Here is an 18,101-nt window from a genome sequence, read left to right as displayed (position 1 = left end):
ATTTTTTTTGATCTGCTTTCGTTTAATATTTTTTTAATGTACTATTCGAAATCCCCGTTGCCTCTATAACTCGGTCTTGAACCTTATTAAAATATTGACGATCAACACTTTTCTTGAAGCTTTCAGCTTCTTTACAAAATATTTATATACATTATAAACAATTTCCCGTTATTGGCTATTCACAGAAATACCCTGTTTAAGTTGACTCCCCATGGAAATCAATTTCCGAAAAATAACAAACTAAATAAATAAATAAGTAAGTGGTGGTTTTAATTGCTCTATATAAATCAATGAAAACACGAGTGCACTCTTTGCTTGATGGATTGCTACTACGTCAAAAAGACAATTTTCATTTTCTACTAACGAATCCTTCCGATTTCCCCCGAAACCCGAAGCTTTTTCTAAGAGCTCACGGATTGTAGTACTTAAGTGTCTAAGTATGGACTGATTATGATTACCAATGAAATAATTATATATAATTGAAATTAATAAGACCAATTAACAGATATTTATTTACCTAACAGGTCTCTAACCTGACGCTATCTACGTGGATAATCTTTAAAGATCTGGCAGTTCATCGAACGACGTAAAGAACGTACCTTGAATAGTGATTTAAATTAACGTACCTGGTATCAAAGGGGAAATCCCATTTGCACTTGTGGAAGCTTACGTCCTAAACCATGAGTAAAATTTACGCCGGAAAAGAATTACACTCGAATAATGTAAGAGTAGTTCAACACTTTTTCCTTTTTGTGGCCTTTTTCCTCGCAGGAAATCTTTTTACATTCCTTCCAGTAAATACGTTGTACGAATCAAATTAAATTATAATGAAAACGTATGTTTCAATATCACTTTACAGCGAATATTGGAGTAGTGCGGAACTCCTGTATTTATCTATTATTCGATATAGATAGAGGTAATATATTATCTTTAGATTAATTTAAGCGGAGACCATAATTTACGCATTGTTCAGAAATACGCATTGTTTATTTTGTACTTAATAGTATTTTTGTGTCTTTTGTTGTGAATAAATGTATTTTCTTACTTCTTTCTTTCTAAATATTGCCCCTAAAGATTCAAAGATGTCAACAAAAAAACTAAACGTTATCTTATTTGGACCCTCACCTCAAACAATTCTAAAATAATTACTAGTTTTACTCTATAAAACATCTAAAAAATTATTTTTATTTGAAAATATTCCATCAACACGAAACAGGATAAAAAACGTATAAATAGCACTGGCAAACAAACATACTCAAATAAATCAGGATTCAAATAAATCATGTTTATGAAGTCTCGATAATGGAGCCCACTTTCGTTTGACAAAGTACACAAATTTGTACATAAATAATGACTCTATATTTATAGATTTCCAGATCTCCCTTACTTTGTCACAGTGTAGGTTTTTCATAAAAGTATTATGGAAGTTCCCAATCCGCACTGGGCCCGCGTGGGAACTACTGCCCAAGCCCTCTCATTCTGAGGGGAGGCCTGTGCCCTGCAGTGGGACGTATATAGGCTGGGATGATGATGATGATGATGATTACGGAATTATAGAGGTATATGTAGTATTCTACAATTTCATTTTCACACTTCGCCCCTTGTGCTACTCGTAGAACCTGTCTTTATTTACTTCCTGAAATGAGATTCTTTTGCAAACCCGGGCCCGCACCGCAGCATAGAGTAAATTGATTCACCAGATTTCCGCACCATCTCTCTACCGCTAAGCATACGCCTTGTTAGCTATGAAGTATTCTTTTATTTCAAGTTTCGGGTGACGTAGGTAACTAGTCTCCAAACTAATTCAATTATATGTATAAGTCCGCACTACCTTCGTCCTACGGCTCGGCCCCGGAATGATTTGATCACTTAAGTTCACAAGCGTAAGCCTGAGGCCTTATCTATCGACTCAAACAACTTTGACGGTTTAGGTGAGCCGCAAGCATAACACCCCATTAATCTCATAATATTTGGATACACGATTTGCATGATAGTCAAAAGTCATTCACCACCGCGGCTACCAAGTGCTGTTATAGTTTAAGGTGCTACGGCAAATACTCATTAGAACATGATCCTATGATTTTGACCAACCAGTACTTTACTTAATTTTGTACTTTAGGCCGCTATGCTGCTTAGCAGTCAAATGTTAGCAATAAAATTACCTATTAATTATTAATTATATATTTGATCTAAGTTGAACCGTAACTTGAATAAGAGATACACTTTAACAGTGAAATAATGAGATTCCAGGGGTCTTATTTAAATTCAAACACAATTTCCTTAATGAGACGCGAAGTATCTCTGAAAGAATAATGTGAGTGGCCCGAAGCAAGCTAGTAAGTGGAAGAAGAGGGATGCTATTTACAAAGGAAACATGAAGCTTGAGACAATTACACTGCCAGTTCTCGAACACTTTATTCTTGTATAGCTTGGTTTGCTGGCACGTTGTGTGAATAAATAAACAGTTAAAATTGCAACACGTACTATTTACCTTTGTTTGCAATACATTATAAAACAGGCTTGAAAACTAAAGATATTTTGTAAACTTTCTAAAGCCGTTGACACGAAAACGTTATTACCAGTATTTAACCGATTTATAAGAGACTTAAGTATGTACCTGTAGTAAATTTAGCAAAGTTTAAATAAGATTAAATTCCTTGCTTTAACTGTCAAGAAAATAACGAAAATGGCAAATTTTTATGCGTTATAATATTTATAGATACTTTTACGTAATCATTGTGTTTATCGGCGTCTATTTTGCGGCATTGACTTTAAAATTTAGTTAAAGTCAACAGGTGTACGAGTATGCTTAACTATTTTAAAATGAAATGCTGTAATGGAAGTCTTAGTAGACACCGTCCGTAATATTCCTGAGCATCTGATACGCAACTATTCAGCGATGAAACCTTCATCCATCTTTCTATTCTCGTGCTGCTTAATTTGATCAATGTAATAGATGCGCTATCATTTATAGACTGATGGAGGACCCATTCACGCCACTATTGACATGATCGAAACAAGTTCGTTGATAAATGTAGTGAGTTTATACACGATTTCCCGTCGATGATGTAGCACCCTTATATTGGCATCCTCCCTCCCAATAACAGACTTTGTCGGCAAAAACGGACGTTTGCCAAAAACAAGTTTTTAATAACGCTCCTGTAAACCATCATGCGTAAAATGGTTTCATAAATCGTTAAACGTCTGCTTCTTTGTGAGAAAAATTCTTTGTGACCATCTTATAGTTTACCGTCAAGTACCTACTGTTCAGCCAAGATCGGCAAAGGGCCAAAAGCTTAAAGCGCTTCATTGCTCGGAGTGGTTGCACGGTAAGCCCCGCATTATTATCAACAAACTTTGCGTAGGATGAGTCGAGTTACCAAAATTACTACTTATGTGACGATATTGACCGTGGTTCAAATGAACTCTGACTGATGCCCGGCTTGTTTGATGAAAAAATAACTAATAATAAACTTTATAAAAACTTATTTAGATATATTAATCACGTTTTTTGAAGGACATGGATGAAAGTGAAGACAACCCTCGTACCAACATTCGTATTTTCTACGTAACCTTATTTATTCTTAAAAATCATTATATAGATTTATACGAGTATGTGTATATTATATAAGCCGCCTACGCCAGACTACTAAGAATTACGTTATTATATTATTTAACTCTGTTAGAAGTCGGCTTGGAGCGACCGAGATATCTGAAGGTGACGACACCATGTCTGACTGAGTTGACCTTACAAATGTACCTATTATTAATACGTAATTACATATTTTTATCACATTTTGTGTAGAAGTTGCACTGTTAAAGAAACCCCTGAACAAGAGAAACTCTGACGAAACTCTCTACGTTGGTACAGAATCGTTTGAACTTATAAAGCACAATTTGTTCTGGTCAGGTACGAACAAAAGTACGCAACAACCTGGTGAAATCAAAAGTCCGTTATAAAAATTATGCTCCCTAATTGCAGTAGACAGCAAAGTTTGAAGACAAATTTGTACTTGACTCAGCTTTATGCCGTATCTGCAATAAATGGCTTTGCGTTGTTTCGGTAAAAAATCAGGTCAAAAAGTTTGTAACATGAAAAAGTTTGAATTTATTACAATTAAATGCTATCCTATTCAGAGATGCTATGGTTATTGCGATTTGCAAAAAGATTCATTTTGCAAATTGCTAGTCTGCAATTTTCCTTCAATAAGGTGACAAATTTGAAAAGAACCATTTACCAATTAAAATCGCGGTGTCTTCGCTTTGAGGATTTAAAGGGAAACAAAAAACGAACGAAATGTAATGCGACAATTTAAACAAAGATAAGCTCTTTTTGGGATACAATTAGTACCTACGATCTATTTCTACCTCATCTGTATATAGCTGACCACTTTTTATTTATATTTGATAATTATTTATTTCTATTTAATATTTTCAGCCTCATGGTAGTTTCATGTTACACTTCTTGGTATTATTAAGTACTTATTATTAGAAGTTCCGAGCAAAACATACCAATATTTCGAAGCATAACCAATAAAAACAAAAACACCCCCGACAAAAAAACGCCGCCAAAAAATACAACTAAAAACTAAAAAATAATTATGCACTACCTAGCTGTTGCCCGCGACTTGCAGCATCAACTCGTTTTGACACCACTGCATTGTATGTAGAATCAATTACTGATCAAAACTAATCCAAACACGACATATGTGCTATTATTTTTAACCCCCGACGCAAAAAGAGGGGTGTTATAAGTTTGACCGCTATGTGTGGCTGTGTGTCTGTATGTCTGTCTGTATGTCTGTGGCACCGTAGCTCTTAAACGGGTGGACCGATTTGAATGCGTTTTTTTTATTGAAAGCATGTTTACAGGTTCTTAGATATGTTTTATCAAAATCGGTTCAGCCGTTTTTGAGATATTGAACTTCGAAGTGACAAAGTCGGGGGTTTTCCAACTTTTCGTTGGTTAGGTTATTATAGAGTGTACTAGGGTGCTGGATATCCTGGTTGCAGCATCAGCTCATCCTGTTGCCACCATTGTGCATTGTATGTAGAATCAAATACTGATCAAAACGAATCCAAACGCGATATACTTATCTGCTATTTTTATATATAGTTTTATCGAGAGAAAAACCTACTAGTATTCTGGATATCCTGGCTGGCATAGTTAGTTATATTATAGCATACATGGGTGTTTCAAATTTTTTGGTCCCAAATATGTTTGAAAGTAAAGTAAATATCCATTATGCGTCTAAGATTCGTACCGCAGCGAACAAAAGAGCTGATATTCTTGAAACGGCTGAACAGATTTTGATAAAACATGTCTAAGAACCATCGCTAGAAAACCTGCTTTCAAATAAAAAACCCGCATTCAAATCGGTTCATCCGATTAAGAGCTACGGTGCCACAGACAGACACACAGACACACAAACATACAGACACACAGACACACATAGCGGTCAAACTTATAACACCCCTCTTTTTGCGGGGGTTAATTAAAAATAGAGAAGATCTTTTTGATTATTCACACGATGCGCTATTAGGCTGACGTGACACTAATTAATAGTAATTAGCACGGATAGAACCGTCCATTTCAGTGTGGCCTCGCCCGCCATTAACGCCCAGTGAAAATTACCAACGATATATTGAATTACTAATTTGGTACTGGAATTATCAATTTATCTGCCGTGGCTTATAACATATATGCATAAGTATGTACTTTATGCAGATGAATTGGTATGGATGCTGCAGTAATAAGGATGTCTACGAATTTTAGGGTGACATCGATTATCAAACTTTTAAACTGTAGCTTGTTTAGCTAATTTAGCTTGCTTGCTAATTTAGCTACATAATAATGCTGCTAATTTTTTACTTTATCAAATTTTATTGTAAAATATATTTGCTTTGCTTTTTTTGGAGAAGGTTAACCAAAAATTTGGCGTAGAATCAACATTTTAGCTAGGCAACCCGAAGAGTCAGAGAAGTGACGCTAGTCTTCGGATGTAGTCCTGAAAATTTAGATTCGGTACACAACCTTTACGACACTTGTATTCGGTAGTAATCGATCGTTTGAGCGCCACGCCACTGACACTTATTGAAACAAAATGAAACAGGGGTGAATTACCCATTGTTTTTTTGTAACCTACGTAATTTACTTACCCAAACTCCAATTTTAACAATCCACATTCTTCTCAATTGACTTTCACAAAATTATCATGTTATGGTCATTTAAGTTTATATTTTCATACTTATTTATAACAAAGCAGTAAATATGATAGTAAATATAGAGGTATAAAATAATATATACTGAAATAACGCATACTTACATTTATATCGTAAATTGTAAATAAAGGTGACGCGTATAATTCCCTCACTGAAGTTGGATAATTAACAAAGCCGTGTTATTAAACTGAATTCATGTACTCAAGAGTCAATTTTGAATTTCCTTTATGAATAAGAAATTAACGTCGCACTCCTGAATACGCTGCTCTTCTTGATACTCGAGTTCCAATACCTACGTTCCTTAGAATAGTTTCATTACAGAGCGTGTAATGGTGTAAGTCACGTTACGTGATATGTACGTGTCAGGCGAGCCCCCCCCCCCCTGATCCACCATGATACGCACGGTAACGCGTAACGCAATCATCGCAGCGCGTCAACACGCCGTGTGTAGCCAGGCTAAGCGCCATGCATACTAATACCCCACGGCAGCACAGGTATTAACTATTCCAACTTGGGATCCCTCTAACGAGATTGACAGTTCCCTCTAAGTTCATCACAAAGAGTCATTAATGGAATCCGAGATTATTAGTGATACAGTAATTGTTTGGATTTATGTGAATATCGCTATTTATTCATGTGTATAGGTATCCTCATCATTTAACCACAAACGTTTCAACAAAAATGTATTTAACAAACAACGTTTTGCAAACTTTTGTTTCACAAATTAATCGTTTTGTTTTATAACACCACATTTCACAAATTGGTAATTTCACAAACTCTTTATTTGACAAACTACTCATTTATTATTTTTGTCATTTGACAAAACCGTGTTTGACAAAAATACGTTTAATAAAATGCATCCTTTGGTAAACACTTTATTACGAATAATTAGAGGTGCCTGGAGCTCAGGTTAACTTGGTTAAGAAAAAGATTAGGTTAGGTTAGAACTGAGATCCTAAGAAAAACTAACTTCAGACAGTAAAGTAACGTTAGGGTAGAACAGTGACCCTAATAAAAAACGAACTGCTGCTAGTACAGTGGGTTAGGTTAGGTTAGAACTGCGACCTTAAGGAATGCAAAACAAAAACGGGCCATAAACAGAAAGGCAGGCAATAGTACTTTCGCATTTATGATATTAGTAAAAAGTAAGTATTTGCATACATAATTAATTTGTTAGCTGTTAAACTAAATCAATTCACCTATGCAAAATGATAGTGAACGGAAAAAAATCTCCACCATAGAGACAGCGTAAGGTTCCGTGTTAGATAGATTAGGGAATCCTAAAGAACGAACAATGGACAATGCAAAAACTTTTCCATTTGGGTAGGTGAAAATTTACGATTCACACTTTCTACATTTTTATTTTTGCTTTCATAAGAAGAAACAAGCTGTAACAATGCCGGGTCGTAAATTTACGCAAGGCCGTTTTAATAAATAAGCATGACCTACAAACAGAACCTGCAAATTACTTATTCTACATTTTTTTTGCTTTTGTGCATTGGGCGCACATACAATTTGGTATTTGACTATTTTGTCTATGTTTTATAAATTAAAACTACACAATAGGTGGTGGTAGGCTGTTATCGAATAGAAAACCAATTTTTAAGCTACCTTTACAAATAACAAAGTTACAAAGGTTTAAAATTCAAGATTAGACAGAGAAAGACATACTGGTATGTGACGTCACACGCCAGTACCGCCATACTTGCTGCATAGAGAAAAGCGTTTGAGAAAGAGACAGGTATATAGATTTTTCAAAAAATCACTATAAATCCATATCGAAAATACAAACTGAGACATGGATGCACAGAAAAACCAGATGTCTCAGTTTGTATTTTCGATATGGTTTCACGGGATACCCGTAAAAGAAACAAATTTGAAGTTGAAATAAAAAATACAAAAAGACTCCAAAAAACCAATCATAATACTATAAATCCAATTTTCAACCGATTTAAATTTTCTCTTCGCTAATCACTATCTGTTTATCTATATTTTCATAATAATATTAAGATATGGCAAACTCAGGAGTTGTCAAATACCGTATTATTCTGTTAATTGAACCATGTGATACAATTTTGTTAAAACAATTGTCAGCAAATGAGACGGTTATCTACAAAACAATTTAATTAAAATGCGGTAATATCCAATGTTTGCCTACAGTATGACCTACACCCACACAGATGATCTTACAAATAATGGGAGAGACGAGAAAAAACAAGAGCACTGACGGTTGTCAAGGATACAGAGCTTAGTCGACGTTTGATTTGGATTGTAGGCACGTCCAGTTTTATTTTAGTAAGAGATTCGGCCAGCTAAGATTGTTCATTTAACTTAGTTATTGTTTGCTGCGGAAAATCCCAGATAGCGTTACACACTTCTTTTTACTTTTACTAAATGTTTGTGGGCGACGGAAAACGAATGTTTTCAGCTTCGTAGTAATAGCCCTTTAAGTAAAGAACATTGTGTTTATTTATGTGACGAATAATGGATTACTTAGCAAGAATATCATATTTGACAGTTGAATGCCAAGTGAAGTGGCAAGACAAATGGGAGACGCCCGTAGCGCGCCGATTCTGTTTGGGGCCTGGCATAGCGGAGACCGCCCCTATAATCCACGTAGGGAAATATAAGTAAATAGAAACCCTCAGAGTACTGTAGGAACTAGGCTGTACACCGCTGGCAGGTGGTAAAACTGACCACCTGGCACGTTAGATTGACTGTATTACTTATGTATAATGATAGTATTTTTGTATTGTATGATTCTAGAATTTGATTTTAAAAAGAGATTGACAGCGGTATACATGCCGGAGCACAGATTGCCCCCGACAGCCTGAGCGGCTGGGCTTATCTCTGTAAAGTATTGCTAAGCTCTAAGTACAATAAATCTAAATATTGAAGAAATATCCTTTTTATTTGAACTGAGTTTAAAGTCACGCGCGTAGATCCCCTTTACCTAAGCTCTTTCCAAGTTAAAGTCCCTACAGTACCTAATTCAAAAGATCTGATTACGAGCTAAACTGTTCGCAAGTTCACGTTACGCCTCAAATATTTGCTTTGTTTGTATACTATAGCCATATAACGAAATGTGTTATCATTTTACCTACCTTACCTACCCAAGTATTTTTAGCGTTCCCTGCTAGAATGATTAACAGACGGAACCCCTTTAGTAAATAATAAACAATAAACACCGTAAACTCAGGTTAGCCCCAGCGTTCATCACAATAGTCCAAACGGTCTTTTTTAACTTTTCGAACAATTACGGAACTGCTAACGTCATCTAGGAGGTTCATCGTGCATTTTCTATTGGATTAGTCTGCGATGAACCTCCTAGATGACGTTAGCAGTCGTAATCCATTGATTAAATTTATCCGTCAATTAATATTAATCAATGGGTGGTGGAACAGCCCCTTAGTATGTAAGAAATTAGGTAAGTACTTATATTAGAAATGGGTTTGCTAAAAAAATCCTGGACAGGCTCTTTTTAATTATTTAAAAAAATGATTTTTAACCCTCGACGAAAAAAAGAGGGGTGTTATAAGTTTGACCGCTATGTGTGTCTGTGTATCTGTGTGTCTGTATGTGACACCGTAGCTTTTAAACGGGTAGACCGATTTGATTGCGGTTTTTTTTATTCGAATGCAGGTGAAACATGTCTAAGAACAATCGCTAGGTTCTTAGACATGTTTCATCAAAATCGGCTCAGCCATTTTTGAGAATTGAACTTTGAAGTGACAAAGTCATGGGCTTTCCAAGTTTATGTTAATTAGGTTTTAGGTTAGTTAATTTATAAATAAAGACGTTTAATTCTATTATCAGATCGATGACCATTTAAAATGACTTAACACTGCATTCCTAACTTAGGTACGGCCATTTAAATCGTGAATCAGACATACAGACCTACAAATTTATACGCAACCGACGAGCGAGTCCGACTCAAGCTTGGTGGTTTTTTCATCTATATTGTTTTTCTATTTTTACCTTTATAATTGACTTGATGAATGGTTCACTTGATGAATTTAATTGCCCTGTGGATGTTGTTGTTGTTTTAGCTATAGGTATTCTGGCGCTGAAATTAAGTAACGCTTTTACTGTATTCCGCTTTGGCAGCACTTGTTTTACATCACACAATTTACAGAGCATTGGGAAATTTGCAGTATTAAATAGCAATGGTGAGATTTTAATGAATATGCACCTGCTGGAAACAGATAATAAGAAAAAAAAAACAGTTACAGAAGACAATTTTCACCAATTAACATTAGGCATATTTGTACCTACTTCTCTATAACTTAACTATGTATTGTATTCAACGATACTCTGTTTCATATATATATATGTGTATCTATACCTACATATAATAAAGCTGAAGAGGGTCGAATGTCTGTACAAGTTATATGTATAGCTAGATGTAGGTATGTACTTTCATGCAGCCGATCGCTATACGTTAAACTGAGTCCGTACGGAGTCCGCTCCGCTCGCGATGTAAATTGGGATTTAGAACCCCGTTGTGCTGGCTTGGTTCTGCCGCGCCCGGTATGTTCGCCAAGGCGCGCGAAGCTTGCTTTTGCGCCATCAGAGACGTCTCGATAGCACGCAGGACGCGGGACAGCGGCAGCGAGTTCTGGCGGTGGTGGCAAGGGCTTGATGGGCCGTGCAAGAGACACTAGCATTCTTGGCACAGCGCAGTGCCTCCTTATGTTGGTTTGAGATCTTATTTGAAGTCGATAATGTTATTTACCCCATTATTAGGGTTCCGGAGCCAAAATGGCAAAAACGGAACCCTTATAGTTTCGCCATGTGTCTGTCTGTCTGTCCATCCGCGGCTTTGCTCAGGGACTATCAATGCTAGAAAGCTGTAATTTTGCACGGATATTTAGGTAAACTGTGCTGACAAAATGGTATAATTAAAAATTAAAAAAAACATTTTTTCTAGGGTACCTCCCATAGACGTAAAGTGGGGGTGATTTATTTTTCTCATCCAACCCTATAGTGTGGGATATCGTTGGATAGGTCTTTTAAAATCATTAGGGGGTTGCTAAGACAATTTTTAGATTCAGTGATTTGTTTCTGAAATTATTTAACTTTAAAGTGAAAATTTTCATTTAAATCGAGCATCCCCCCCCCCTCTTAAATCAAAAACGGTGGGTAGAAAAATTTTAAAAAATTCATAATGGCAGGAAGTATATCAAACTTTCAAGGAAAACTATAACGGCTAAGTTTGCTTGAGAATTATTAGTAGTTTAAGAGTAAATATCAGCCTTAGGTATAAAATATACCTAAACTTGGAAGATTCCGTATAAAATTCGAAATCCTTGGAAAAATATTGGTTAATTTTTTCGTAATGGCTACGGAACCCTATTTTGGGCATGTCCGACACGCTCTTGGCCGGTTTTAATTTATTTATCGCGGGCGCAGTTAGTAAATAAATTAACAATACGTCATTCATTACCAAAATAAAGAAAAATAGATTAAAATTAGCTTACTCGTAAAAACCCATATTAACAAAAATCACCCGGATCGCTCGCTACTATTGCGCTCGCTATAGCTGCGTTTCCTTCTTTGTCTTGCAATTGCAGGGCCAATAAGTTGACCGAGGAAAGAGCCAGCCCTGTGGTCACCTGTGGAACAGACAAGCTTTTTTTTTTTATTTAAAAAGTTTGTGAGCTTCGTGTCCCTACGACCCAAGAGTTTCAACAGCAAGAGCCGCAGATATAATATAGGTACATGGGTACATTTTTTTAATTCAAATTTTGTGTATTGTACTCTTTATATTTATTATTATATTATAAGTTGTGTTTACTTACATTATTATTAAGTTACTAAATATAAGATTTTTGCTACCAATAAAATGGATGTAAATCTAATAATAAATTGAATTGAATAAGCAAAGTGGACAAGGCATATAAATACGAGGAAGAGTTTTACACACGAGTAGTCCATCACACCCGACAGTCAAGCGTGAAATAACGGTCACGACGCGTCATGAGGAAAACACCAATACAACAATATGGCATTATATTAGGTAAACACAAGTTTTTTTTTAAATAAGTGGGGTACGAGCATGCGGGGCACTTGATGGGAAGCAATCATCAAACTTACATTTTATTTCAGAATATTACTCTTGCATCAAAACCAAGACTTATTGATTTGGAATTACACAAAACCAACACAATCATCTATTGAAATTTACGGTAAAACCAAGGGTGAAACTAAGCAATAAACGAGTTGATGAATTATGTGGCCTGTATTGCCAATATCCTAAAAAATACTTTACGCGCACGCCGTGCATATTCGGTAGTGTACACTCATCAAATTTTATTATAAGGTTCTGTGTGCTCAGCGACCGCCTGGCCGGCAATGTTGCCTTACGGCCCCGTAGTGCAATGTTGGCGTTTCTCCGCCAAATACTCAGAAACTCTGCGACCTGCAAAATAATTCAGGATGGCGTAGGCTAGGTACCTACTCTACGAAATACGAATACAAAACGAGCATGCTTCAAATTGAAGTAAAAAGAAAGCATAATTATTTATTCTAGATACGAGTAAATTAGCTTAAGTATGTACAAAGTATTAATATATTCGTTTAAAGTTTAACTGAAATATAGTAGGTACCTAATGCAAGCCGCGAGACATCTAATTAAATGATACTACTCTACATTTTAACTGTTCGCCTTTCTTTTATGGGGTCGTACAAATTTATAGTCAATGTTACTCAGGAAGCAGGAATATTTAAACAGTGAAATAATCCTTGAAATTTGTTCAGTACGGCAAACGCTGACGGGCAAAAGGACAGTTGAAGCGTAAACAAGTTGGGTACACGACTAATTTAAATGTTTTATTTAAATTAGTATTCAATTTTAACTTATTTTGCTTAAACATCAAACGTATGAACTATGAATAAAGAACTATTTTTAGTTTGGCATAAAGTATCTATGTAAAACTGTATACTTCATTAAGTTATTATTATACCTAATCGACAAAATAGTAATAATTTCAAATTTTATCGATTCCCAACACCTAGTTAGCGATTATATAGAGTTTAAAAGGAAAAATAAAGAAAACTACTCAATGGTACCTAGCCTCCTCAATTTTAGGGTTCCGTACCCAAATGGTGTCTACGGAACCCTATAGGTATTATTGAGGCTCCGCTGTCTGTCTGCGTGTCCGTCCGTCACAGGGTTCTATCTCTTGAGCTGTAATAATAATAATAATAAAACTTATTTATTCAGATAACTAGGATCCATCAGTTGTTAGTATTACTTATAAATATGTTAGGTACATGGTGTTAGTTAAATGTACGATGCTTACCGTAGTGTTAGTGAAATAAACAAATAAAGAAAATAATATAGTTCAGCACTTTTACTAGAACATAGGCTTGTTTGTCAGTACATGAATCATATAACAATAATAGCTAGTAATAGCTAGGGCCTTGAAATTTTCACAGATTATGTAGGTATTACTGTGGCCGCTATAACAACAAATACTAAACAGACAAACAGAATCAAATAAATATTTAAGGTGGGCTCCCATACAACAAACGTGATTTTTTGCCGTTTTTTGCTCGATATTAATAAATAACGGCAACATTTAGACGCTTAAAATATTCACAGAGTATTAAGTTGTATAATTACTTTAAAAATAAAAAGTTAAATTAAAATAAAATAATTAGTTAAGGGGGTTTCCATACAACAAACTTGTTTTTTTTGCTTATGTCTAATGTTGTATAGATAATGGTGCGGAACCCTTTGTGCGCGAGTCCGACTCGCACTTGGCCGGTTTTTTTATTTTTTAAAGTATTTCACTGAAAATAATATTCGAGTTGATTAAAAAAACTATAACGGTCACTGTCAGTCATTTATTGAAACTGAGGTTTTATGCCTACAAATAAGAACCACTAACTCAAAATACGTATATATTTACATACTCGTATTGTAGAGAACTTATGATATGGCATGTTGATAATTTTATGTATGTATGCGACTGTACATCATTTGGCATTATTTGTATCAGTCGCATAAATAACTATTAGCTAGTTTTATTTTGTGGCGTTTATTATTTGACAGAGCCGTCAAAGTTGTAGCACTAGAGGGCGTGACATCGTACACCCGCTAGCGGTTCATAAATTCAATTATTCCTGGGTACCGCTTATGGAAACCAATAATGTAAAAAACATCAATTTTCAAGAAAAATGTATAAAATAGAAAGTAGTAAAGTGTAGAAAATTACCACTGTAAAGCTGCCCTTCACCAGTCTTTTTATTTTATTAATCGAATACGTTCGTTGATTGTGAAAATAAAAATGGAGGCAACTTTTCACTGCTGTCATTGCCAGATTGTAACGGAGTTTTCGTTTAACGTTATTTTTCCATAAGTAAAATTTAACCAAAAATAATTAAACTTGGTCGAGTAAAATTATATCAGCTAAAAATAGGAAGAATTTATAAACACAACACAATTTGTCTTTCAAATTAATTTGTGGCGTCATTAAGTATGTTTTTACATGCGTATGCGTACTAAAAAACTGCTAATTATTATGACCAACTTTCTGCATATTCGTATGTAATGATGAAATTGTTGTATTTTTTGCATATCGATTTTATCACTCACAAATGGATGAGATTTATTTCCGCATTCGAATTGAATTCTACCAATCACCGCATTTTCGACTGATATTTAAAAAATCGGTCATATGTAAGTGCAAATCAATTGAAAAATACGGCTTATTCAATAAGTACAAAAACGAGGCCTCTGTTAATTCTTTGTATTTTATACAAGGGAATAATATATGAATATTGTTCCACGCACTTGTTTGCTGCAAGCCACAAAGATACTGTTTTCAGGCGAATTTGACAAAATATTTATTTTCACCAATTTTGAATGATATAATACAGAGAAAATAACGGTAGGTAAGGCACCTATATAGAAGGGCCGCGGCATTGCTTAGACTACGCATGCACCATCTACTTGCACAAAACTGACATCAATAATTCACTGGTCCCTTTTACCTCCGGGGCGGGGCCCGTAGAATTCAAAGTGATACTTACGACTATGAGTTCATTGCCTCTTGTATAACAGCCAATTACGATGTAGGCTGTTGGAACTTTATACTTTGCGAGTTGCTAAAAATGCTGTACAAGTACTGCTTAAGCTAAGCGGCTCAGGCTATTACTGCATTACTGAATAAATAATGTATCCAAGATTAAATAAGTAGGTACCTATGTGATTCACCGTCGACTTGACAAATTTTACTCACTGTCACTGCCAATTTTTTTACAATAACGAAAGTAGTAAAATAGGTACTGTATGTATATTTTTGTTTAATTAATGCAGTAATTTTATTTTAGATATTCCATTCACATTTCAAATCGTAAGATGTCGACGACATATTGACCACTTACGTAATACTTTTATAACCACCTCTATAAATACTCGTAGGCACGATTCAATTGCGACATTTTTCTGCGAAATGTTTTGCTTATCTGAGATTATTTTCATAGACGTCAATAAAAATATGTCTAAAATTTAATATTTGCAGTTTATTAAATAATAGTAACTGAAATGCTAAGTTTTATTCTGTTCTGTGCTCGAACGCATCGGAAAACCATGAAGAGAAAGAAGGTACTTAGTAACTTGGGAAGCGGATTAGTTACACAGCAAGGAACGACGCAAAATTGGACATGGCGGCTGAAAAAGAGTACCTACGAAGATATATGGACGGAGCTTCTGGCTTACGACTCCGCTCTCGCTTCGCTCTCAACATGCAGCGTGCATTTTTGATTAATTGATACAAACTAAGAGCGGCACCTTATCAATTTGCTACAAAGACAAACCAGGATAAAACTCGGGCTTTCGACACATTACCTAAGTTGTAATTTTTAAGATATAGCAAGAAATAATTGGTAATTAAGATGTAATACCGCTTGCACGCTGTGCGGTCGATCGACCCGCTCTCGTATTGGTTGGTATTAATTACTCCAAATAATTGCTGCTGAGGCAGGTTTTGACTCATCTGTATTAAATATTATTAAAAACATTAAAAAAAAGACCGCCTTGATGTCACTTAGATTTTCAAATCAATATACCTAATACACAAAAACCGGCCAAGAGCATGTCGGACACGCCCGAAATGCCATTACGAAAGAATTAAGTAATATTTTTCTAAGGATTTCGTATTTTATCAGAATCTTCCATAGTTTAGGTATATTTTATACCTTAGGCTGCTATTTATTCTTAAACTACTAATTATTTTCAAGCAAACTTAACCGTTATAGTTTACCTTGAAAGTTTGATATACTTACTACCATCCTGATTTTTTTCAAACTTTTCCACCCACCGATTTAGATTTTAGAGGGGGGGGGACGTTCAATTTTAATGAAAATTTGCACTCTAAAGTTGAATTTTTCGTAAACATATCCATGAATCGGAAAATCGTCTAAGCAAACCCCTAATGGTTTTAAAAGACCTATCCAACGATACCCCACACTATAGGGTTGGATGAGAATAAAATATCACCCCCACTTTACGCCTATGGGAGGTACCCTAAAAATTTTTTTTTTTTAGTTTTTTATTGTACCATTTTGTCGGCATAGTTTACATATATATCCGTGCAAAATTACAGCTTTCTAGCATTGATCGTCCCTGAGCAGACAGATAGACAGACATGGCGAAACTATAAGGGTTCCGTTTTTGCCATTTTGGCTCCGGAATCCTAAAAATAGGTCGCATAGTAGGTACCTTGTTTGTTTCAAAATAAATTCCTTATAAAGTTATTCTTTCACTTATTCATTTTAGTATTAATTTTTATAATCATAAATGTCTCTTTACAAGTTTGTTACTCGAGTAACAATTAAAAAGAGGTTTTAACTTGAAAAGTTTCCAACGAACTAGTTAACTTAGGTACAGTGAGTATTTAAGAACGTAAATTAATTGGTGTTATTCAAATACGATATTCTATGTCTTATTTATTATTAAATTCTGTCCGACCGTCCGTCCGCGGCTTTGCTCACGACTATCAATGCTAGAAAGCTGTAATTTTGCACGGATATATATGTAAACTATGCCGACAAAATGATACAATAAAAAAATTTAAAAAAAAATTTTTAGGGTACCTCCCATAGACGTAAAGTGGGGGTGATTTTTTTTGTCTAATCCAACCCTATAGTGTGGGGTATCGTTGATTAGGTATTTAAAATCATAAGGGGTTTAGTAAGACGTTTTTTCGATTCAGTGATTTGTTTACGAAATATTCAACTTTAAAGTGCAAAATTTCAAGAAAATCGAGCGTCCCCCCCTCTAAAATCTAAACCAGTGGGTGGAAATTTTTTAAAAAAATCAGTATGGTAGTAAATATCAAAGAAAACTATAACGGCTAAGTTTGATTGAGAATTATTAGTAGTTTAAGAGTAAATATCAGCCTAAGGTATAAAATATACCTAAACTTGGAAGATTCCTAAATAGGAAATCCTTAGAAAATATTACTTAATTTTTTCGTAATGGCTACGGAACCCCATTTTGGACATGTCCGACACGCTCTTGGCCGGTTTTTTAAAGATATGAAGGATGGTATACATACTTGCGTTAGTTTAGACTTACAGGTTATAATTTCTGTAACGTGGGTTGGAAGAAAAGTCAGACATTTGCGCTAATAAATACTTAGCTACGTTTGTTCGTAGCATTAAATATGAAGACTCGTATTATAGCTATTTCAAATTACAAGCCGTTTATTCTTACCAAACAAAGGACTTCCTTGTGTATTTTTATAATTATTAACAAGCCGGTAGTATGTGATTTGTAATTGTGTACTTCAAAAAAAAACTTTTTATTTGCTTTGTACACATTGTACCGTTGTATCCATTCTCGTTCCAATTGGAAATAAAATAAAATG

At 35.0% G+C, this 18,101-nt stretch overlaps 1 protein-coding gene and 1 long non-coding RNA gene across 4 annotated transcripts in view; one reads left to right on the top strand and one right to left on the bottom strand.

Annotated features, from left to right (window-relative positions):
* Window positions 1-18,101, top strand: part of GABA-B-R1 (gamma-aminobutyric acid type B receptor subunit 1) — a 178,083-nt gene that overhangs the window by 63,075 nt on the left and 96,907 nt on the right. The window lies entirely within an intron of this gene.
* Window positions 9,869-15,523, bottom strand: LOC141426887 (uncharacterized). 2 transcript variants are annotated; one of them, XR_012451266.1, is made up of 4 exons: window positions 15,433-15,523; window positions 13,294-13,411; window positions 11,703-11,837; window positions 9,869-10,288 (listed from the first exon to the last, which is right to left on the bottom strand). It is a non-coding gene; the product is annotated as an uncharacterized lncRNA (long non-coding RNA). The 2 variants fall into 2 exon arrangements; XR_012451267.1 differs by lacking the exons at window positions 9,869-10,288; window positions 11,703-11,837 and adding an exon at window positions 12,020-12,643.

The sequence above is a fragment of the Choristoneura fumiferana genome, chromosome Z (genome assembly GCF_025370935.1).
Source record: "Choristoneura fumiferana chromosome Z, NRCan_CFum_1, whole genome shotgun sequence".
In the NCBI taxonomy this organism is placed as follows: Eukaryota; Metazoa; Arthropoda; class Insecta; order Lepidoptera; family Tortricidae; genus Choristoneura; species Choristoneura fumiferana.
Note: the sequence above shows the minus strand (reverse complement) of the source record. Positions and strands in the feature narration are given on the sequence as shown.